This window comes from Strigops habroptila, chromosome Z (assembly GCF_004027225.2).
Source record: "Strigops habroptila isolate Jane chromosome Z, bStrHab1.2.pri, whole genome shotgun sequence".
Classification (NCBI taxonomy): domain Eukaryota; kingdom Metazoa; phylum Chordata; class Aves; order Psittaciformes; family Psittacidae; genus Strigops; species Strigops habroptila.
Genome location: NC_044302.2, coordinates 34,446,572 through 34,472,607, shown reverse-complemented (window position 1 = coordinate 34,472,607; position 26,036 = coordinate 34,446,572). Strand labels below are relative to the sequence as shown.

Here is a 26,036-nt window from a genome sequence, read left to right as displayed (position 1 = left end):
CATGTGGATTTTGTGACTAGAAAATCAGTCATCTGATTAAAACTAGATACAGTATTTATGGGTTCTGTACAAACTCTCGAGCCTACAATTTTTAAGCAGATTTCAGAAATACTGTTTATGTCATACAGCATTTGAAAGCTGTTTTGTGAGATTCTTGTGAGTATCAGGGTTGTCACTTTAAAAGTGAAATTAGCTAACAGACATTTTAAAACACTTCTGTCTATCCAAATAGCATCTGAGCACCAGGAGAGCACTATTGACTGAAAAAATATTTGTTGCTCTGTCTAGAATCTTTGGCACCAATTCATTGTTCTTACTGAAGAAAGGATAGGCTAAAATTACATAAAACTAAGTTAGGTGGGAAAAATAACTGCATTTGTGGTAGGGATACATAATATACTTGGAGCTGTTTTATGTAATTATGAAAGTATGGATTGCTCTTATAAAGTATAAGTAGTCAGAGTGACATTTTAAAGGGAAAATGAAGATTGAAAATAAAAAATGGATATAAAAGTGATGTGATCCAGAAAGCTCACAAATTCATCTGTTACTCTAATAGCTTAAATAGAGAACTAAAAGCTTCTTTCTAGGTTGACTCATGAACAAAGGAAAACTTAGCTTAGGAAGATGTCAAATGTGAGAAGAAACTCTCTCCACTGAAAGGAACCTGGAAAATAATTCTCTGGCTATCAAGGTCCAGGAGACATCTTTTCTGTCCTATAGGCACAGGTAAGTCTTACACTGCCTGGCAGCAAATAAACAGGGAAAATTATCCACAAAATACATGTCTGCTTTAGACTCCAAATTAGACAAGCTGGCCTACAGAGCCACCGCTTCAGGTAGGAAAATGGACACAGCCTAATGTAAGAAGCTTTGCAAGTGCATTAGTCAAAGAGATATCACCAGGACAGGACTGAAAAATACGAGCAGCAGAGAAAGGGATTTATTTTCTCTATTCTGTAGGAATTGGCTTCCTGAAGTTTTGCTTTTGGATATCATAGATGACTAGAATTATTTCGAGTGTATCAAAACTCTTAGCCAGCAAAATAGGTACAAAATTAGAACATATGATACAAAAAACCAGGCAGTTTTCATGAGAAAGACCATGATACTTTGAACCTGGAAAATACTATTTTCATAGTACCAGATATTGTCTACCCTATACAGGCATGAAAACGGTCAGTCATCCTACCTGAGTGTTTCTCTGTTGTTGAGAAAACTGACATCTGTTATTTCATGCAAAAATCTGCCTTAATTATCAGGCCAAGTTTTTCTCATTTTTACATTTGAAATATAAAGTTGCCTTGAGTGATGGGATTGGAAGAACCCTGGAAATCTTTCTTATTCAGATCTTTTTATCTTCTTGTTGATTATAGTGGTAGCACAGTTCTGAACTCCCTACACCTTGACATAAAAATCCAAGCCTGCCTGCCAAGATGTCATGGTGGTCTGTGCAAAGTAAAACATTTTCCTCAGTTTCTAATCTTCTCTTCGTGCAGTGATTATTTTTCAGTCACGTTGTTAGTTCCTGCCCACTATTACTGCATGTTTGACTCACGCTCAGCCTAGCTTCATGTGGGTGATACCATTTCCTAGATTTTTCTTTTACAGCCTCTGGTAGGAAAGACAAATTACATGTATTTTGAGATGCAGATTAACTGTCTAGTGAAGAAGTTAGGGGAAAATAAGATTCAGTTTGCTCTCTCTGTTGAGAGTAATTTTTGGCTTTATATACCAGAGTAGGTCAAGAAGGGAATGAAGAAATAAAGGCAGAGATTGAGAGAAAAGTTCTAAAGAAGCAAGAGATATTTAAAGGAAGGTGGAGGAGGGGAGGGAGGAGGAGGTATAGAATATATAACATGATTGAAAAAAATTAAATTATGCTTTAACGTCTAATCTACCTTACTTCTCTGATTTTGAGTTGTCTTCCCAGTCTTATTGCATATTGGGAAAGATAGATTCCAAAATTGACTGCTGTCACTTTTCCCTTTATTCTACTTCTTCCTGGGAGAAATGAAAAAGAATAAAAGTTTGATGTTTGGGGTTATTTATAGCTGTTGTTACGTAATAGAAAGTATATGTCCTCTATTGCTACTAGTACTTTCCATGTGCTATTCAAGGAGCTTTAAATGCTGTATGTTCTCTGTGTCTGGGACAAGACTGATTATGCATACTTTGAGTTGCAGGATAATTGTATGCTCAAGGAGTTAATGAAGCATAAAGTACAATTACTAAATTCATACCCTGAATTTTTTTTGCTATAGATTTCCTAGGTAGGCAAGCCAGAAGAGTTGTAGAGCTATCGGGCACCTATCGGGCACCTTCTGGATCAGTACTATATCATGGACCATCTGCAAGGCAACAGTCTGACCTACTCATATGTAATGAAATGGTCTAATATCATCTTTTATTCCTAGCACATGAGCAGTCATTTTTAGGTTGGAATCATAATGGTTTTTAAAGGAATGTTTCTGTGTTATATTCGCAAATAATAAAAACTTTCTAACTTCCATAAGTTACAGCAGTTACGTGAAAACTGGAAGAGAAGATACAAAAAGAAAGCAGTTAATCGATTGTGAAACCTTTTTGTCTCATTTTTCATTTCAAGTGCCTAAAAGATTTTGTTGAAGAACTTTTATTTTGCTGTTGATGGTCTTTTTTTTTCAAACAGTTGTCACAGCATATACTAGGATAAAGCCTAAAGCCCCTTAAAGGGCTTTAGGGCTGTGTTCACTTAAAGGGAATACAGATGTATTAAATTGAAAAATGGGATGGTGATTTTATCAAATAAGCAGTCTGGTAATTGTGATGAGATACTTTCATGAATGGAGCAGTTTTGCAGACATGCAGTAAGTAATTCTTCAGCAGATTTCTGCCTTATGATTTAGACAAGTAGAAAAGTGTTTGTTGAACTAGCAAAGAAAAAGGCCAATTTCTAGTATTGTAGGAAACATTTTTCTTGCAAATAAATGGTCTACACTGAGGTAGCAATTTATCTGGCATTGGAGAAAGCAAGCTATTTTCAGGAGTTTTTAGTAGTTGAAAACAATTATTAAAGCTAAATGTCTTCATGCACTTTGTTCACGAACCAGCATCAACAGTCCTGCTTCTTTTTACTGCAAACATAGTTCAGGAGAGCATCCCTGTGCGGGAAAATATTGAAGTACCAGCTGCCAAGAATAGGGGTGGCTTTAAATGCAAGTTTAACTATTATCTGAAAGTAATACTTGTATTTGCTATAAGTAATAATATTACTCATTATGTGTGGTGCTTATTTATTTATTTATTTATTTATTGGTGCTGTTTGTTAATAGCCTTACAATAAGTATATCTGAACACGTTGCATATGCTGCTCGAGGTCCATTTTTCTCCTTGTGACTTTTTTTTACTTTATAAATGTTGTTACAAAATGCATTCCAAGCACTGGACACATACTAGAAACATTTATTTCTTAGGTCAGAAAGCAGAGAAACATGTTGACTGTACTAGAGCAATTATTGAGTTGCATGTTTTCAAATAATGATATAATCTGAGGTACAAGGAAACTGAAAGAATTAATGAACAAAGATAAAAATATAGACGTCTGCTTAGATATCTTAAACTCAGTAGCTAGCACATTAATATTTTGATTTTTGTTTCAGTGAATGTTATTTTTGATGTATGACAGGTTGGTTTTTTGTAAGATGGAGGATGGTTATTTTCAAGTTATACAGTTTTCAGTGAAGATCTTACAAGATACTCTCTATAAATATACTTTGTTCATAATTTATATAGAGAGATTGTTGCAATCATAACTGCAATGCAGCTTTGCAAAATTGTCAAGATAACATCACCTTTTACAAAAAATGTCTAATAGCATTTTTATATTAAAAATATTTATAGCCTAAGTAATCCTTTCTCCTCCTACCCATGCACACTGCATGCTGTTACCACAGGGCTATCTTTCTGTAGCATCTTGAAACTTGTTCGCCCAGCTCTGTCCTCAGACATTTTATTCTATGTGCACATGATCTCAAATACATACATATCGTTATCCACACTTCCTTATGCAAGCTAAAATTCTCCGTTTTGACTCTAGGTATCATGCTTAATCAACCCATCCCTCTAATGATTTATCCCTTATTCAGACATGTCACATGCAGAGTATTTAAGTTGTTCCATGTATTCCATATGAGAAAAAAAACCTGTTTTATCCTGTAGTATATATTGGGAAATATCTACATCATTATTGTGAATATTGTTCATGTTTTTGTTTTTTCTGTGGTAAAAGGTTAAAAAAATCTGCTAAAAGGGATAGGAAGCAAGACAGACTTAAATAAGCAGCATTATCAGCAAACAAATACAAGTTAGCTCCTTGACACCAGCAGTTATTTTAAAAGAATATATAGAGGTTCTGTTGCAATCATCCTGTACCTCATATGTGGGAAATTTTTCTTCTGGTAGTTTTGCATTTGATGTATGTATTTGATCAGCTTCTACCATTGTCTTTGTATATACTACTAATAATACTGCTGTCAAAGGTATAGGCTGTAATGATAGAGGGTGTCCATACTTGCTTATCTGTGGTGCAGTAGTTCATCTTGTTCAGATGGTCTTTTGTGAAAATGAGTGATGTGCTCATGCAATAGTAGGTTTTTCAATAATACCATAAAAACTGCAGAAATTACTTTTCAATTTAACCTTGCCAGCAGACTGCTTTTTGAAAGTGAAGAAATAATGCGTAATACCTATTGATTGTCTATGAACCTGGAAAAGTTGATCTTACATCAATGAAAAATAACATGTTAAGTAGAGCTGTTTACCGCATTACTATGTAGTCTGTAGTGTAAAAGGGGGAAAAGCTTCAGAAGCCAAACTAAGATGCTTCCTAGGACAGTTTCTAACACATCAAGGAGTAACATGACTTCAGAGGAGTCAGACTGTTCTCCAAGGAAACCCAGGAATAGCTACACCGTCTGTGTACTTCATGTACTAGATTTTTAGTTTTCTCTTGAGATAGCTGGCAATGTGCCATAACAGCCTGATGCCAAAAGTAAATGGCTCATCATCCCTAAATACCCTCACGTATCACCTACAGAGGTGTGCAGCAATCTTTCAAAAACAGAAATCTCATCACAAGACTGAGACATCTTTTTTCAATTAATTCTGTCACTGAAGTTTATCAGTCATCTTCATCCTGTCACAAGAATTTGTGATAAACCTGTTTCACATGGATAGACCTAGTTTCATGGGAAACTGGGGAGCAATGGTTTATTTTTTAGTCATTTCATTTTTGACACTTTTGGTTTAAAAATTCTCCATGTGGTTAAAAAGAAACCTGAGATTTGCAATACTGCTTGAGAAGGAATTGGTTTGTACTTCTGGCATAATGACATAGAGGGTTATAGTATTCTTCATGTTAATTTGTTCTGGTTCCATGATTGATTATGTTTCCATGATGAAGGAAGAAGGGCAATGTGGGGAGAGAGAAATTATAGCTCTGCATGTCCTGGTATAAACCATATATGTGTTAAACTCTGTCATTTATTATCACACAATAACTAACATTTGTTGTATCATCACACTGAATATTTAAATTTTTTTACCAGTGCTTACCACATATCTGTTTTGACTGGGACTATTTCTGTAACAGAACAGTCTGGAATGGATATAGACCAAAACTTAAGCAGACACATTACTTTTATTTTTTTAATGTTTTATTGTTTAATATGTTTTAATATGTGCTTTTTTCCCAGCATCTTGTTCCATAAAAATTAACCCCACTTTTAATGAAAATGCAGCATATTCACATGGTTGTAACGGCTGCATATATAACCTGTTTTGCGAGAGGTGTGTGCTAACTGGCCAATTGAGCCAGACATGTTTATATGACTTTTTTATTGTGGATTAATTAACCAAGATTTGAGTTTCAAATACAGAAACCTCAGTCAACTTAATCCCATGATACATAAACTACAGAATTCAAGACAAATTCTTAAGTGTCCTAAGGCTGAATCTGTGATATTAAGCTATAGCATTAGGCCTTTTGTTTGGATTATTTCAGTTTGTCTTCTTTCTGAATCTTTCTCACTAAAAGTTAATGTTATAAGTTATTGGAATATTTTGTAAACTTTAATTTTCTTTTCATGCATATGCTTACAACTGAGATAAGTATGTATGGTCCCAGTTATTTCCAGAGATTTCTATATTTCAAAATTATAAATGGCAAGTGCTTTAGCAATAGGGGGATTTCTGTCTGATGATGTTACTTAGGCATTACTCAATTTCTGCAGATTTCCCCTTTAGGTGTGGAACCCCAGTACAGCTTAGCTTCAGTTCTCTATTTTCATGCATTAATCTCCTTATATCAAAAACAGAGGGAAAATTGTTATGCAAGGAAGATGAGAAGATGTTTAATGAATCTGAAGAATGTCAGCATGCAAGGTCCTGCATCTGGGTCAAGGCAATCCCAAGTACAAATACAGGCTGGGTGGAGAATGGATTAAGAGCAGCCCTGAGGAGAAGGACTTCGGGGTGTTGGTTGATGAGAAGCTCAACATGACCCAGCAATGTGCGCTCGCAGCCCAGAAACCAACCATATGCTGGGCTGCACCATAAGAAGTGTGACCAGCAGATCAGGGAGGGGATTCTCCCCCTCTACTGCACTCTTATGAGACCCCTGCCCTGCAGTCCAGCGTCCAGCTCTGGGACAACAACACAAGAGGGATGTGGAGCTGTTGGAGTGAGCCCAGAAAAGGCCACAAAGATGCTCTGAGGGCTGGTGCACCTCTGCTCTGGAGACAGGCTGAGAGGGCTGGGCTTGTTCAGCCTGGAGAAGAGAAGGCTTTGGGGAGACTTTAGAGCATCTTCCAGTGCCTAAAGGGGGACTGCAAGAAATCTGGAGAGGGACTTCTTACAAGGGCATGTAGGGACAGAACAAGGGGGGATGGCTTTAAGCTTAAAGATGGAAGATTTACAGTAGTTATTAGGAAGCAGTTATTTCCCATGAGGGTGGTGAGGTGCTGGCACAGGTTATCCAGAGAAGCTGTGGCTGCCGCATCGCTGGCAGTGTTCAAGGCCAGGTTGGACGGGGCTTGGAGCAACCTGGTCTGGTGGAAGGTGTCCCTGCCCACAGCAGGGGGTTGGAACTGGATGGTCTTTGTGGTCCAGTCTCTTCCAGCCCAAACCATTCTATGATTCACATGGCTCTATAATCACAGATGGAGGTAGTTCTTGAGATATACATGCTCCTGTGAGGAAGCTTGCTGACAACTTAATGATTAGGTCAGGAGCAAGTAGTTGTTTTGGAGAGTTCTAAAATTCATCCTTCTCATATTGATACCGCTTGTTAAATCTCATGATATGCTAGGCACTGTATAAGTTCATGCTTATTGTTTAAAAGCTAACGTTCACAAATTATACATCTAATAATTTATGCCTTGTGTAGGTAGAAAATGAAAGTATTTTATAATGGAAATATGACAGAACTTTAACTGGAAAGGCTGTGCTGGGCATTGGTGTAATTTGTCACCTTTTCTGTACATTTAGGCTGTTTTCTAGAAATCCATTAAATATGATAGGAAGATGGATTGTGGTCTATTTCTGAGTGACATTATAATCGCTACATATGGTAATTAAGATTAGCTTATAGAAATGTTGTCTGCAGGGTGCATCTTTTGGCTAGAAATCAGGAATAAACTGTGGTGGGTGGCACCTAGTAATTTCAGAAAAAGTAGTTGTAGAAATACATTCAGCATACAACAAACATTTTTCTGAACTTCTGATTTCTGTTAATATACATGTAATTTCTTCAGAACATGTTAAAGTTCATAGCGATGTTTCTGATGCTTGAATATGAACCGAGGGCTTTAGACCTGTAAAATCAAACATCATTTACAACAATGTAAAGGACAAGATTGCTGTTTAGCTAATAATACCTGCTCTGTGAGATCTTTGTATTAGTGTCTCGCATGTGGATAGCAAATTGCACAAAATTCATTATCATCATATTCTGCTTTCCCTAAGACTCAAACCCAAACAAAACACAGAAATACATAATATTTAAAAGGAGATATAACTGTAAGTATATATTCTCTGTCATAAAAACAACATAAAACTGAAAGTGCAGGTGCCTGAAAGAAGTATCCCCTTTGCATGCAAGTGTAGCTTGACAAACAAGCAGTAAAGCCTGCGTCAAACTGCAGGATGGCTGAGCAATGACTCCACAGTTGTTACACATTAACAAAATCCACACAAGTTTGTACACCAACCAGGTCATTGCTTACATGTTTCTGTAAATGTTAGTGCCTTTCATAAGTTTTAGTCTCAAAGAGGACGGGAATTATTTACAAAATGGACACTAAGAGTGTGAATGTAAATTTGCTTATATTATATTTGTGGTCTGTAGCCAGCCATCAAAAGATGCAAGAGTGCTACTTTGTATTATATTTTATTTACATTCTTCACAATTTTTTAAGGGGCTGCTCAGTTAAGCTGCTTTTGTTTGAAAGAGGAAACCCAGCCGCTGAAAAGATAACCAAGATCTGAAATGTGTAGTCTTCTATAATATTCTTTCTGGCATGTGTCACAGGAAAATAAATGAGCCTTGTATCAGGCCCTGGAATTTTATTAACACTGAGTATTTTTAACCTGAAAGAGAAGCTTTAAATAATGCATTCCTTTGAAAGCCATACCCAAAGAGAAGTTTGAATATAGCAGGAATTTGTCAATATTTGGTTCAGTTTTTGTTACTATGATGAACCAGAACCCTGTTGTAAGGTACTTCAAGGCCAACATTTACATTTTAATCTACACAAAGCAATTGAACTAAAATAAAAACAGAACAAATTATAGATTGTCATGATCATGTTCACTAAATTTTACATTCAGAAAAATCAGATTAAAGTTTCCTTGTAGGCGGGGTAATATTCTCTATTACAACAGTATCTTAGCATTCATAAAACAATTGCTTCATGTAACATTTTACAAAGCAGTAGCTTTAGGGTTGAAATTTTGCTGTGTTTAGTATTCATCACAGGTTAACCATTTTGTGTTGGGCAAAATGGTTAATTATTTTGCAGAACAGTACAAGAAGAAAAGTATTGCTTTTGCCATGCTAAATGGTTTGTAGACCTTTTTGGTTGAAATGCTGTGGCACCTGCAGGCTTTGGAAGAGGGGCTTGACATTTAGAAGAACGTAGTTTGAGTATCAGAAACTGCCCTCCTCTAGAAAATCCACTCAGTTAAGCTAAGTTATAAATCTTTGGAGCATTGCAGCTCATACAGGCTTGTAGAATTTTCAAGAGTGAAAAATCTGAAGCCTTACTAGTATTAGGCTTAAGTCCCCACTGCTCCCTAAGCTAACTAGACCTACCACAGAACAAAGAAAAAAATATGGGAGAGCACTTCAGTGCAGAACTCAAAGGAGTACTGACTCTTGCTTTGAAAGCTTCCGGATGTTGGAGAAGATAGAGCATCATAAAGTTGTTGCCATCCTTTTAAAGTGACTTGTATTTAAAGTGCTGAGGATCAGGTACTACCCTGTTGTTCTGAGGTTAGGAGGTATGGCCAAGAAGCATCAATATGTGGGCAGCCAAAGGTGTTCATAGATTCCACCCAGCCCTTGATGAGGACAAAGTCTTTCTTCCTTATAGGAAGAGATTTCAATTTTTGCAGCTGTATTAGCCAGATATGTATGTAAAACCACAGTGGGTGACTTAAAGACATGGAACAAACCTGTTTGTATAACTAATCATTCCTTTTGTTAATCACGATTGTATCCTGTATCACTAGAAATTCATTTAAACAAGTATATGAATTAGCAAAAACATAGCTTATTTTTAATGTTTTTAAGTTAGAACACAGCAAGTGTCATATTTTCTAAATTTTTGCTTGTATACACTTGTATACCTGTGATTTGTATCAAGCACTGTTTGCCTAGAAATTAGGAATACATTTTAAATGTGCAACCCAATATTTTTGGTGTTATTTATTCAGTAAGCTACTGTAAATGCATGGAATGCATAAGAAAATAAAACAGCTTATCAAAATGTGTTTCATAGAAACAGTCCAAGCACACTGAAGTTCTTATCTCTAGCTAGGGTAGGATTTACAGTTCACTACCTACCTATTGCTACAGATACTAAAAGATGAATGAATACCAAATAGTAGGACTTAAAACGTGACAAAACAGATCTTGAACTCTTCTTACCTTCTGAAACATTTTCTGTTGCTTTTGAGTAAATACAGTCTCCATATGAGGAAAGAGGAGAGTTTCTTTATTCCCTCATGTTTCCATCACGTTTTCCTATTGTGAATGTCAATAAGGTGGTGCAGGACATTCCTTAGCTATTCAAGAGTTGTCCATAGTACAATGTATTTATTTTTGATTATGAAGGCATTTTTCATTAAGAAGTTGTTAGATAAAAACTAGAAGTGTGTTTATGTGCTCTTGAAGCATTTCTGGGGTTTAATTGTGAAGTGGCGCTGTACATGCCAGGACATAACAACTTAGTCTTAGATGCTTGTGATACAGTAGCTTCCCTTTTCTTTCTGACAGAAATACATAATCTAATGTTTGTTTGGGAACTTTTCTTTCTTTCTCTGCATGGATATTTAAATACAGCGAGTTACTTTTTGGTCTACTTTTTCTTCTGCCTTTTAAGTAGATAGATGGTAAGTGGCCTTCTATATTTTATCTTGAAATATTTGTGAAAAAACACCATTCAGTGTTTAGGAATTGCTCACCCTGAGGATGTTGCATCTTAGAGTGGGCTTGCTAAAGCTGTTGGACATCTGGGTAGGATAGGTGACTGACTTACAGCCAGACTTGTAATTGAGGAATAGAAGATTACTTTCACTGATAAAAGCCTCATCTTTAAACTACTCTCTGGATTTCTTATGAGGCTGTGGGCTTGGCTGATCATCAGTTTTGGGAACTGAGAAAAGTGGCAAACTGCGCTGTGGATCTTTACTTGGAAATTTAAACTGCAATGTTACAACATTTTGGAAAGTCCTAGTGCAATACAGAAAGAGGATGTGGAAGGGCATTATAACCGACCTGACTGATGTTTGGTTCTTGGCAGCCACATATTATTCATTTATTGAATATCATATTATTATGGTAATATAGTAATATTATTGCTCTGGGTAGTTTGTGGCTTTTTCTACCATCTTCCAGGATACCAATGCTGTGACAGAATTAACTTTCTACCATATGCAGGTGTTACAGCATGAGCCATTTCCCAATATTTGGTCAATTGTTTCTAAACATTGGTTAGTACCTGTCAGTTCTGTGATAAAATTGGCTTTTAGCTGATATAATCCTCCCCACTTCAGCAGACCACTCAGTAGGTGGCAGTAGGGAGCTCATCGTTCTATGCCCTGCAGCAGCTTGTTATAGTTTTTGCTGAATACTCTTCCTTTGAGGATCTCTTGACTACCAACATCTATTTGAGTCCTAATTGGTTGCCTTAGTACTTGCAGTACTATAGAACTGGGAAAAATTCCTTTCTTATATTTTTTCTTGTGTCAGATTTTGGTAAAAACTCCAGAGTAAATGCCAATTACTAATTCAATTTAATTGCGTAATGCAGCTGTTAATACCAGGATCTATCTAATTAAAGAAAACTTTTCTTGTTCTTGAGAAAAAATACATTTGATAGACTAATCATCATGGTTTTTTCTTTTATATGGAATCATAGAATGGTTTGGGTTGAAAAGGACCTTAAAGCTCATCTAGTTCCAACCCCCTGCTGTGGGCAGGGACACCTTCCACTAGAGCAGGTTGCTCCAAGCCCCGTCCAACCTGGCCTTGAACACTGCCAGGGATGGGGCAGCCACAGCTTCTCTGGGCAACCTGTGCCAGCGCCTCACCACCCTCACACAAAATAGCTGCTTCCTAATAGCTGCTCTAAATCTCTCATCTTTAAGCTTAAAGCCATTCCCCCTTGTCCTGTCCCTACATGCCCTTGTAAGAAGTCCCTCTCCAGCCTTTTATAGGCCCTGTTTAGGTACTGGAAGAAGTTATATTCTTTTCTCTTTTTTTTTTTTTTTTTCTTGCATGGAATTACCTCTTTTGAATCCATTTTGACTACAGGCAGCAAGGGGACAAATAACCTTGACATATTGGAAAGAACTGAAGGCTAATCTCTGGTGTGGTTAAAATGCAAAAGTATTATTTGTAGCTGGTAACCAGCATCCCAAGTCAGGAAGTCAGGGTATCAGTAACACTAACTATCTTTGAGATAATTATTTCACAGAGATGTTTTGCAAAGTGCCTGATGATCGTCAAGCATTCTTTGTTGTGGAGAGCTGGACTGGGTAGTAACACTGGGAAAAGTAAGACCATCCTTCTTTCCACATATGCAAGGAATTTCTAATGCAAGAATTTGACTTCAGTCTCAGTATCTGCCATTTCTAAGTTTGTTAAAAGGTGCTGAAAACTCAGGAAGATAGGTGACTGGAAGCGTGGGGGAGTGGAAAACAGCTAATGGGATGTAGTGCACTGCTACTAAAGCAGGGAGAATCTGGCAGCCTCATCAGTATTCTATCAAAGCATTTAATTTTGTAGAACATACTGATATAAGTGTCATTAGCAGTGACGCACTTTTTGCTTTCAAACTGAATGTGTGCCATTTAGGTTTATTTCTAATGCTTGTTACTAAAGTTAATAGGTAAATGTTATTTAAAAAGATGTCCCTAAAATTAAATTATTATTTCAAATCTGTTTTAATCACTTTTATAAATGCTAAGATGTTATGAATTGAACAATTGAATGAATCATTCCATCACTGTATAATTAAGACTGACTAAAAGTAAAATTATATTTTAATGGCCCTCTTCTTTTCCCATCGAGGCCAATGTCAAGAGTCCCACTGACGTCAGAAAGTGCAGGATTAGGCCTTAATATGATCTGCCTTTTTCCTGAGTAACCTCAGTATAAAATGCTCTGTCTTTTTTTTTTTTTATTTTAAGATAAATGTTTAGCTGATGGTTTAGTAGCTCGTTCAAAGTTTTTTAGCTGGAAAAAATACTTCTGATTTTTTTTCAGCATGAATATAAATATTTTTCTTTCAATATGGTAGATACTATCATTTTTTCAGCCCTGAAAACAGATCATTAAACCATTGATCCTATTGTGTGAGGTTTGTATATCTTACTATGTCACTATATGTTACTAAAAGACTGATTTTTTTAGTCTGTGTAGAATTATTTAGTGGGAACAACATTAAGCCGTCACCTGGCTTGCTCTGAGGTGCACCTACCTCTGATTCTGTTCCAGTAGCACATGGCTGAATGAAGCTCAGTGCCATTTCAAAGCAACAATCTGGACTCAGCCACTTGGGGTTCAGGTCAGCTCTTTAATTGTTGGTGCAAGTTTGGATTCACAAAACTGGAAGTCTCACTAGAATATCAAAGAGGTAGCTGCAGCAGGGTGAAATTTGTCTCAGGGACATAAGAATATCAGGTCAAAGGACTGTAGTATGAAGTATGGAACTGAGAAGAGTAATGGTATTGCTGTTGGGCTTCACAATCCTCCTGTCTTTTAACAGATGCTCTTGCAATGAGTATGTCAATTAACTGATATTTTTTTTTCCAACTCCTGAAACAGAAAATACAAAAATATTATTTTTTTATTTAATGAGGTGAAAGAAAAATATGACTTTTGTTTGATACTGGTTTGGTTTTCTTGCTGATGATTACTCTTACATACTTGTATGACAAGCAGAGAAAGGGAAGCTTATGCTTTGTGTCACTCCAAAGCTGGATTTCTCACTCCCGTTTAATGATGTATCACTATTTTTCACAACTAACTAAACACACTCTTAGTGTGTAAGCATTTATACAAAATTAATCGGATCCAGCTAGGAAGAACTGAGAAAGATAAAATGTTGACTATTCTATGTAGGTTAAGTTGTTATCTGAGAATGTAAGAAGTTTGTTTCAAATTCTTGGCCTGACTCAGGTGGACTTTGAAGTTCTGCTTTCTGTATCGTGGTGATTTCTTGAACTGTGAAATTAAAAGGGACAAGGAAAAGAAGAAGAAACAATAGAAATGACCAACTGCTTTTCTGACAGCTTTATCCAAGCAAAATGCCAACCAAAATTGCTGACATATTCCCAAATGCTTTAGGATAGCTGAAACTGCTTTTTTTCTAAAAGGCACTCTATTTGTCAGAATGTCTTTCTCATTTCTAAATAGAAATACTGATCTCTTATAAATCTTATAATTTAAACACTGTGGTTACAGTGTAAGCAGAGAGTCTTGTGTGAATCCGTAAGTATCTTAACTCATCAAAATATTACTTGGTGGTAATTAACATTCAAAAAAAGAAATCTAATGGTTTTTGAAAGGTTTTATATCTCTGAGGGATTCCTTAAAATGAAGTAAGAAATAATGGTGGGACATTTTTCCTGTGAAGTGGAATATTAGTGCATAAAATAGTTCGTGTCTCTGTGTTACTGAGATTAAATTTGAGATCAAGATGTACGTTATAAAGAGCTCTTTCTTTCCAGATACTTACCCAGAAAGGGCTTTGCTATGTGCATGATTTTGTAGCTGTTGTAGTGTAGTACATTCCATTTGTTCCCTTCATGAAATACATCTTTTTGTATGGAACATTTTAAAATGGAACATTCTTTGCAGCTGATTCTCAGTGCTACTGTATTAATTCTAAACCTATATTTTTAGGTTTTAACAGTGTAACCCAAGACGTAAAGAATGCATACCTGCAAGAAAGCATATGGCAGATTTGACACATACAACTTTTTTGTAAATGGGGACTGAGATCTGTAACCCAGCTAGTGAATTCTCAGGTATAAGACGTGTAGCTTAGGGAAAACAGTGGTCAAGACAAGTGAAATAAGAATGATTTGTTCATTTCATTTTTCAGTGTGACAGATAAAAGAAAAAAAAAAAAAAAAAACATAAATCAAAATTCATCTTTTCCAGTTCAGGATGAAAAAGAAAAGGAATCTGAAACAGCAGTCTAGTGTATCTACTGTGTGATCTAATATTATTTTATATTCTTTATTTCTTTGGAATCACTGGTGAAGTGATTCCAAACTTCTACACAAGCTCTTAAACCTAGATAATTTGTTTTATCTGACTTTAACATGTTTTACATATTGTGCATTTAATAATAAGCAAAGTAGCTAGGCCAATAATAAAGCAGTACAATGTAGACAAAAGAGAACACTGATTTAAGGTCGTTGTGTCAAATGCAGCAAAATACTCTGTTTATAGCATGTCAGGAATGGCTTTACAATTAGCACTAATTACTGAGAAAAAAATCAAAACAGCAGCTTTAAGGAAGGACACTTTTCAGGACAAGATCAAAGCCATGTCTCTACAGAATAGCAAAGCTATTTAATTGCACTGAAGTGCTAATTGGATTTTGAGGTGCTTTCATGTGTTTCCCCCAATTAGTCAGTCATCCCTGACCAAATCCACCTAAGAAGAGATTATGAGTTTTAAAACTTTTGTCTGCACAGTTGCAAGTGGGGGTACCTGTGTAAATACAGCAGTGCCTTCTTTTTATGTAAATTGAGGTCTTTCAGGTCACCTTACTAAGCTTGCAGGATGAACAGATAAGGAGCAAAGCAGCCCCACACTATGTGGTAAACAATTATCTAAATATTCTGTCATATAGATATCAGCGCAAGAAAATAGAAAACCTATAGCTAACCCACTTTTTTGTTACTTAGTTCATTGGTACATAGTGTTTAAAGAGAGATTTTAATGCCTGAGGAAAGTCTTGTCTTCAGAGGCTTTATCTGTGATCTGCATTTCTGTTAATTAGACAGAATGATTTACTTCTCATGTTTTTAAGGTAAAATTTGCAGTCTTTTCCAGACTTTTTAAATACTTTAATTTGTATTTTTCAGATTTGTAAATAGTACTGCTGTGATTTTTTCACTAGCCTTATTTATGACTTTTAATTAACATTTATAAAAGCACAAAAAGTCAAGGTAGCGGTGACAATTGCTAAAACTCACATAGTTTCAGAAATGCTATTATTTGTCAGTAGTTGAACTATGTCAAATACTCATAAACCATAATCCCTCCAGTCTAAGTGCAGATGCACTATTTTCCTAACAAGATTTCTTCTGTGTCTTCAAGAGTCTTACATCCTCCTCCAGATGCTTAGACAACTTGCTCTCATCTGTTTGTAACTGTAGCAAGATTCTGAAGAAGCAGAGAGTTTTCACCCTCATGGAAGAGAGGCAGAAAGCAGATTTGTCTAAATAGAGACATAGTGAAGCCCTAAGACAATATGCTTTTTTTTCTGTGACTCACTGAGGTGGAAGAGTGATATCATGCACCCTTGAAGAACTCTGTATGAAATCCCACCAGAAATTGCTTACAGAAGTACTACTGAGATTTCCCTAATAGAGCAAAAGGACTTGTATAAACCAGAGTCCACCCAGGTTGCCAAGATCTTGCCATGCATTGTGTTGATGAGATTCATCTCATGGCTACTGTACAAGTTACCCAACTGAATTCTGAGTATTCACACTGTGAAGACCTGCTTTTGTAGTTATAGTGTCCTGGTGGGTGCTGTCTTCCTCCCTGTGTGCTACAAGACTCGTGGGATGAGTCCACTGTGCAACATTCCTTAGGATGGGTTTTTCTCTTCAGTTAATTAGTTAATTGTAGCAGACTTGGACCCTTTGTGTGAGTAATTGTGGGAAGGTGTGTGAGGTGATCAATAGTCAGAAGCTTTAAGGTTAGATACAGGAAGGGACTTGGGTGCAAACCAGCTGGGTGCTGCAACATCTGCATTTGAGACCTTGTACAGAAGGAACTAAACATTCATGGAATCAGAAAAGTGAATAGGAACCAGCATGGTTCTGTGACACCCATGGATTAGAGGAAAACATTTGAATTTGGTACGTGTCCTACTTTCCTCATAAGTTTGTGCATTTTACAGTAAACATACAATTTATATTGCACACACACAGATACAATATAAAATAGATGCAAAGTTTTTCCCTGAAACTATGGGATTTACTATTGCTCTTGGTTATTTGGCAAACTGGGGGGTTTACTCTTGCTGTGATGGTTGCTCAAAATCAAAGTACTCCATTGAGCAAACACCTTGACGTGTCCTCGTGCTGCACCCTTGACATTTTACTGCGATTAAGGTCTTTCACCCAAGGCTCCCATAATTTCAGAGGCAACATAAACAGTAGGCCTGTCATGCTGATTTCAAGATTTATTTTTTTTTCTGTCAGAGCATTGCAAGACAATATATTCCTGATTAGTCATTTGAATATTTGCTTGACTTTAAGGGAACATATAGTTCCCTTGAAACCATTTTCTTTAAAGTTTTTGAATTTAATTTGAACTTGAGAAACATTTATTGGTTTTAGAAACTGTTAAGTTCATCTTGTGAGACCTAGTTTCATTGCTTCTTGACTGAGAATATCACTGGAATGAATTGTATAGGACTTGCATGCAAAATGCATACTTGCATGTGAAGTGTTCTTAAGTTGTAGTTCATTTTTATGGCTCTCAAACAAAAAGCTACTATGCTAATGAAATGTGAAAATTTCAGGATCCGAAGTACATAATTTGCTTACTAGATGATACCAATAGGCTGATAGGTCCTGCGTCAAAGAATAACTAGGATCACATGCTTTACAGCAAGATAAAAAGGAAATAACATGTCCATAGAGGAAGATTAATTCTAACCCCAGGCTGGTAGCAATCAACCTATAGCATTTTTTAAGAAGTTGTGACATGAGCAAGTAAATGCTATACAGTAATGTTAACATAGTCCAAATGTTTATTCAAGTGTTTTTATCATACTTTTCTGTTAATTACCTATTTTATATTTATAATGAAAAGTAAATATGTCACTGCTTACTCTTTTGAAAATACTTAGCAAAGTACTTAGAGTATGCACTGTGGCTGTGTAAATGGTATTGTTACTAAACTTACCATTTCGTGGCCTTTTTATTGTATTTTATCAGCCCACAGTTGCTGTTACCTTACTGTAACAGGAAATTGGTTTGACGTTATAATCTTAGTTTCAGTACATTGTTCATGTCTACCTATAGCAGTACATTCTGTGCTTTTACCTAATGTAACCTGAAATTCTTCTGACTTTTAGATAAATCATACTTCTAAATATATACATATATAAATCTGATAGCATGAACTGTACTTCGACCACATGCTGTATGGCTATGTTTATCCGTTTTAAAAATTAGAACTGTTACTTATCCAAGGATAAGTGTCATGAAAACAGTAATTCCAGTACATGCTTTCAAGCAAAAGACTTATCCTGGTTTGCTTTTATTTCCTGTTGAATTATTCCTCTTTTTCATAAACAGTTTTTATATCGGCTCAGCTCTTGGCCTTTCTTCGTCTGATACTGGCAATAGTTAAGAACCTGTAATTAAGCCAGTTAAGATTTGTCAAATACTTAGAAGCATTAATAAGAGATGATTTCAAATACAGCTGGGACAGCAGGCATATTTTACATTTAATGCTTAATCTGCTCTTTCACATGTAAATAGTTAGCAGTTTGTTATTACAGAATACATGCTTCGCACCACAGCTTTTATGTCTACTAATGTGTTGAAGTGGAGTTTATTCACTGTTACTGCCTGAGTTCAATCAGAAACTGTATCTTTGTATGACCTTGGTCATTGGCATTTTCATCCTTCTTTGGTGTTCAGAAACATATTTTTAAAGGAAACTTGAAAAGCACCAACTTAACAGGAGATATAGTGTTTGGGAAAAATTCTTTCTAAAGTCTATAAGAAAAGTTAGCTACATTTGCATTAAAAGACTGAAGTGTTCCACTCCTTTATGCCTTTCTCTTTTTTGAATGATCCAAGTTTTTCACAGTGTCTGTGTGAACATCATTACCATATTGCTTTTGACATTTCAGATGCTGCCAGAATATGAGTACAGTGAAATGCAATGGAGGATAAGCATGCTTTACAACTCACAGGAACAGCCTTTGTTTGAAAGGCCTTGAAGATGTGCATTCACTTTTTTGTTTTAAGTTCCAGGAAGTCATCGTCCTTTTCAGTCTTCACCCCCTTATCCTATGTGCTGAAGGACTGGAAGTGACTGGGAAAGACTGGAAGTGGTAGGAAGTCCAGGCCATTCAAAGCATTCCTACGTAGTTTTTTACTCTGATGAATTTAAAATTGGTTTCTAACCCTTTTTTTTTTTCTTTTAATATAACTATTCTCAGTGTATTTTGGATCTCAGTGTATCATAGAATCCTAGAATCACAGAATGGTTTGGGTTGGAAAGGACCTTAAAGCCATCCAGTTCCAACCCCCTGCCATGGGCAGGAACACCTTCCACTAGACCAGGTTGCTCCAAGCCTCGTCCAACCTGGCCTTGAACACTGCCAGGGATGGGGCAGCCACAGCTTCTCTGGGCGACCTGTGTCAGTGTCTTGCCACCCTCAGAACTACCCTTGTATTTTTAAGCAGTTCATATGACTCCTGAAGAGCATCTTGGTAAGAGCAGATATAGAAGGAACGTAAGAGTACAGATCTGAGTGTTACCTTCAGAAAAATAAGCTCATTTTCAGTGAAAGGATAGGTTTGAAATAAATAAGGCACAGATGATACTCTATCACTATGAGGCAATTTTTTTGTTTAAAGTAATAAATTACAGTTTTCCGACAAGTTGGAGCATTTTTCATGAAGAAGGGCTGTTGGTGACACTTTCTAAAGTGCTGCAACATTTTACTAATTTAAAAAAGTCTGCCTCAGATCGATTGCGACCTTATCAATAGGATAGTCTCATTCATCTCCTGAGCAGGCTACTGTCGCATTGCACGCTAATAGCTTTTAGCTGCACTTACTCCTTTTAGAAGATTCAACACCTAGTAATGCTTTCAAATGAGCTTTAGAGAAGTTGAAGCACTGTTGGTGGCTTCTTTCAAGGCAATGCTTTTCACTAGTAAATTCATATATTCCAAACTTACTAAACCTTAAATTACCTGAAAGTAAAGTGTTTTCTTACAAGGGATGACTTACGAAAATATAGTAGATTTGTAGTTAAGTTTTCTGTGGTGCAATAATTAATACTGTGATGAATATAATTCAAATAATTTTCCTGCCTTTAGGGGATAAATATATTGCAGTCCATAACTATGGCTGTTTGGCACTCAGTTTCTTTACAATTTTTCCAAAGCTTTGGGATTAATTTCTGCATGGGAGATTTGTGTTTCAGTTTAACCTTCTGAAAGATTTTTGTTCAAGCAGGTCAGCAGTTTTCAAGAATTAACTTAGGTTGTTTTGTCCATGTTAACCATTAATAAAATAATTCCATTGAGTTGCTGCCATGACTTTGAAATTACATTGAAGTTTGAAGGCAGGGTCATACTGGTGCATGACCCCCACCTCTCCTTGTACAAATTCATTTACTTATGGCAAAATTCTAAACTTAATAAAAAAACCTACTTGCATGTATTCAGACAAGATGTACTGGAGTTTGGCAGTTCTTGGTCTTCAGTGGGTGTTGTGTATCCCTTCACAGCTCTTCATGTAAGTTTTCTTGAAAGATGGAACATTTTGTGTCACAAGTCTGCAGGGACTCTTAGCTGCTAATGACAACTGGAAAGTAACCAACCACTTGTCCATTTAGAGAAGTCAGAGATGATCTTTTGCAGTCAAAATTGCATCTTGCAGTCCTTCATCCAGTATTCGGGATCCTGGAAAGCTGAAAGGAAGGAAATTATTAGGAATGGAGAGGGAAGAGCTGAGAGGTTCAAAGTGGAGGTTGGTGAGAAGGCATGTAAACAAATGCTGGGAGGAGAGTAGAAGGTGGTCACTGAAAACATGTGAGGAGGGTAAAATAAAAATGAAGGGGAGGGATTAAACCTACAAAGAAGATGGCAACAGTTTGAAGGCTAAGGAGAAGAGAGCAGAAGAAGTCAGGACGTAAGAATAAGGAGCTGGTCAAAAGAACAGGGGACAACATGAGCTAAAGATAACAAGAAAAGGGGAGATTGGAACAAAAAAGTTTATGCTCACTAGAGCACATTCCTCCAGAATGCAGAGATTTTATATCAGCTTAGTCTCAGGAAAGACAAACAGGATGTTTCATGTTTGTATGAGATGCATTGATGGTATTTGAGGATTTTTTAATCTTGTAGTTTTAGAGATCTTAGGAAAACTATGGAAAAAAATGGTATTTAAGATTCCAAGTACTTGTTAAGATCAAATGTATTAATGAGGAAACTTCTGAATTACTAGTTGCCTGGTTATTTTGTGTACGTTGTACAATAGATTTTAGATATCTGTTGCATAACACTTCGTCCTCTCTCTTAAACAGAATGAATTGTGTAGTGGGGACACATTGGGGTTGCAATGAGGCTATTGTCTGTAGTACATCTGCTTTTTTTATTGCGGAAGTTGGAAAATATGTAGTAAATGAATTGGAGACTGTAGGTGGAAGTATAGTTTCATGCTGAGGCTGATGAATGCCCTGCCAGAAAACTGAATTACTGCATGCCTCTGCCAGAGGATTCTTATGTGATACTGGGCAAGGGATGTATCTAGACCTTTTACAGGCCCCTCTATGTTCCAGTGTATTGACCTTTATTTCTGATGAGTAGGTGAAGTCAGGATGCTCACAGGAGGTTTGGTGGAATCTTGTGTTGTTAGGCATTTCAACATTATTTGATGGTTTCAACCCTCTGGCCATTTCTAGCTTTAATCTGCATCTCAGTTCCCCATGTGTAAAATTGTGATGATAATACAATTCTATCTAGCTCATAATATAGTTATGGACATACCATCAGATCTTAATTTTTGTGAAGAACAAAGGTAACAGTAGCAGTATCACCATATCCCTAGGTTGTAAGCATAAAAGCATACTGTATGCAAAAATAATGCTTAGTGTATTTTGAGGTAAATGAGAATTATAAATAGGCTCTCATTCAGTGGCAAGCAGTCTATTCTGCACATTCAGTGAGGCAGGCGTTTTGTGGGATCTCATGCTTAATTACCATTTTGTCATCATCACATGGAGGCATGAAAGGTGAAATTAAGGTAAGCAGCTAACCCCAGTACTAGTTTTGCCTAACTTTTGTGTGTTTGGGTTTACAGTATTCCTCATCACTGTGTTTGCCTGCATATTTGCATCCGGTTTTCTCCTTCAGAGGAGGGGTTTTTTTGGTGGTGGTTTGATTATTTTTTTGTTTTATTTTATTTTTTTAGGGTTGTTTGTTTGTTTGTTTGTTTTTTAGTTTAGGGGGTTTTTTGGGTTGATTGTTGGGTTGTTTTTTTTTTAGTTTTTCACCTAATTTAAGCTAAATCTCAGATGTATTAAGTTCCAACAAATGTTATTAAAACAGTCTTTTGGGTACAATAGAGAAACACCAGTAGTTGCCCCACTTAGCAAAATGTCTGAAATGCTGTATGTCTATTTTTGTTACTTGTCCAAAGATCCAGGTAAAAAATAGCTACTATGAATGCTCTAATTGTTACAATAAATGCTGTATTAGACATCAGAGTACCTCATCCTCAGCCAGGGTTTCTTTTCCAATTGAGTTCTTTAGTGCATGATGTCTTTTCCTTCCTATGTCAGTTCCTTGATATATAAAAAAGCAGAGGATTTCCACTATAGTCTTAGTTTAATGCAATTAAAAACTCAATCAGCAACAACACAAATCCCTTGGAAACCAGGCTTCATTAATTCATAAGATGCTCTTTTTTTTCTTTTTTCCTTTTTTTTTTTTTTTAATTAATGTGATTTTAGAATACTTTACTGCTTCTCAATAGCAAAGTTTCTGTTCCCTGTACAGTGTCATCAGTAGATGGCTGGATTCTGGGGCCACATACTAACATCTTTGGCAGAGTATACCACCAAAATAAAGAAACTTGCCATGTTTGAAAACATTTCTCTTTGCTTATTGAAACAGTTTGTTGAATTTGGTACTCTGTGTGTAAGGTATGCCTTCACTACTTGGGGTAATGCCTGCTATCATGGTACTGTTATTCCCATTCACCCTGAGCTGCAGAAGATAGTCATTAATCTGCAGTGTTACTGCACTATTTATCACAGCACCATGAGTGACTGTAAAATCTCTAGCAGCAAACTGGGGAGTCCACTTATAGAAGGCATTATTCAAAAGCAGAACAAAAACCCTGAGGTTTTTGCCCTTCGGAGCTCATACTCCATGTATAAAACTGGAGACTAGAAGTGAAAAAAGTGAAACTGGAAAATACGAAGAATGGTGAGGCAATCCTGGTCAATGTGAAAGACATGAGTCTCAGCATGCCATGATATGGCACTGATGGTGATTTTTGAGAACCTGTGATACTTAGCATGTTTTAACCAGCAGAATGGAGGGTGGAGAGATTGCAAGAGAAGTTTGACATTTCTATCACTGGGGTCACATGCAGTTTCTGTAGGCTGGAGTATGTTTAAAGTTGTTCGAGAATGGTTTTTCCCAAGTAGCAGTTCCTGAGTGATTGTGTGTATGATACACAGTATGCTGTACTAGATCTTTTATAAATGATGAGGCCTTTCCACCAGAATTCTGAAATTTTCCTGTGTGTCTTTCAAACTATCTCCCCTTTTCAGTTTTCTGCCACTCATGTTCTTGGTCAGGAATTTTCAGCATGATCAGCTTGGAAGAAGTACATGGTAATCCTTTATGCCTTCAAGTCATCCAGTTCCAATCTCTCTTAAAAGTTCTTTTTCTGATAAAAATATGTTTGGTTTCACAGACAATGGAAATACTGAAGAAATATAAACAACTTCAGAACTCTTCCCTGTAGTAAAAGCTTAATTGGTTTTGTTTCAGACATTCTTTCAAATCTGAGTGTGCTTGAATGTATGGAAATGTATACTGGGTATAAGAAATCCTTATTACATGAAATCTTTCTTGCATGATTGTTTAAAAAAGCTTTCATTAGAAAGAAGATAATGGCTTTTTTTGTTCTCAAAGAATATGAAAGAAATATAATGGCTGGGAAGGTGAAAAGATACAAAGATGATAACACAGAAGATAGTGTGTGAGATAGATTGAAAGCAAAATGAGATAAAATTGGTCAGTGAATCTTGAAATGAAACAGAAACATGATTTGACATATACTATTTTTAGGACAAAAAAAGAAATTGAGAAAAAATATGTGACAGAGTCTGGATAATTTTCTGGAATATCCTGTCAGTACATATAATAATAAAAATGCACACATGTGTAATTCAGCCAGTTCTAATCTTGGGTTTCATGCTTTTTTAATTTTAAAATAATGAAAACCATTATTTTAAATAGTGGAGGTGCCTTGCAAAAACAATCCTTATTTACTTTCTTGTACACTGTGAGTGATCAGAATCGTGGCAAATCCAGATGAAAGCCCTAGAATAATGTGTTGCCGGACTTGGAAAACTGCATTGTGAGAAATGAGTTAGAATTCTCAAACACATTGCCCTGAGCTGGCAATAAAACTTGCTTCATGCCAGTAACCTCTGACTTCAAGCATGGGTAGTCTAGTACGCTAATAGTATCATCTGTGTACTGTTTGCTGCAAGGCAAAGATCTCGATGTCTTACTCTGCTGTTAAATATGACCTCAAAAACAGTCAGTTGTTCAAATTATGTTTGTTTGTTCTACATAGAAAAGGCAACAGTTTTAAAATTCATTATTATAATTCAAACATTGCTGTGTTAATATACAGAATCTGGAATTACTGATAGCATGTTAATCAGCTAGCATGCCTTCACATGTAATGATTGTCACAGATAATGACTTATGAATCACGACTGTGCATGAAATACAGCTTATAACTAATACTCAAATTATTTTCCAAGTGTTATATGTATTTACATCTCCACATACAAAATCATATATTTATAAACTATGAAGCTGCCTATACCTTGATAAGCTTCTTGCACTATCCTTGCGTGTTAGATAAATAAAAGGAAAAACGTTTTTAAAATGAGGAAGGCACTATGTAGTGTCTGTGAACAGCACCAAGAGGAAAAAGTGTGTGTCTGTGGATATATACATAAAAGCTCTCAGAAGAATATTTTTGTATTTGGCAAAGTTTGATAGTGATAATTTCTATTGGCAAACATTATATCTTAAAAACAGGGCACAAGGAAACTTCTGTGGTAATTATCTTTAAACTGTCTTAGAGCTTTGTGCTAGTTTTATACTAATTGACAGCTTCAGCCATATCATCTGAGAATATCTGATGAACTTATGACATGTATGTGTCTTTGTACAATTATGTTGTATTGTGGAAGGTAATTAGGACTTATGTGCACACTGAACTCCTGAAATGATGATTTCATAGGTTTTTACAAACTTGATCAATTGCTTCATGCCAGTGCACATTATCTACCACAGGATGTGACAAGACGCAAAATGGGTCTTGTGATATGGTGTAGGTGCAGCCCTATTGTGAGTTGTAGGAAGTTGTGTCACAGTTGATTGGCTCATACAACAGCATTAGTTATACTAATGTTATCTGATGAGTTTCCTTATGTATACCTGCTTTTTTCCTTGTGGGGTTTGTTTGGGGGTTTTTTGTTGGGTTTGGGTTTGGGGTTTTTTGGGGGTTTGGTTTGGTTTTTTGGGGTTTTTTTCCCCTGCCTCAGAAAGTCATTTACAAGGAAAGAAAAGGAAGAATGAACCCATTCTTCTGCATTTTGCTCCTATGTGAACATTAGAGGAATAAAAATTGTGGGCTAATACTGGTTACGGTAACTTGAATATTGAAATTATTTATGCCCAACTTATTTAAAGTTGGGTATACATCCTCTGCAAGTTGAGATTTTATGAGACATTAGTAGAATACCACTCTTGTGCATCACTTCAAAGATATTGAGAAGAAATGTCAAACCTTCAGTTTAGTTTTTAAGGTTTTCTCTTCCATTAGTATTTGTGTCTTACAGTATATTGGTTTTAGAAAACAATGAAGCATGTGGATTTGCATTTGTGGGCTGAGCTTCTTTTGAGCCCCTGATGTCTAAAAGCAAGAATGAGCACACACTGCAACTGTTTCTTCCATAGAATCATAGAATACTAAGGGTTGGAAAGGACCTTAAGATCATCTAGTTC

The 26,036-nt window shown here is 36.2% G+C and overlaps 1 protein-coding gene across 2 annotated transcripts in view; it reads left to right on the top strand.

The window, feature by feature from the left end:
* The window catches only part of FBXL17 (F-box and leucine rich repeat protein 17), a 271,883-nt gene that overhangs the window by 186,899 nt on the left and 58,948 nt on the right, over positions 1–26,036 (top strand). The gene's annotated exons all lie outside the window — the stretch shown is intronic.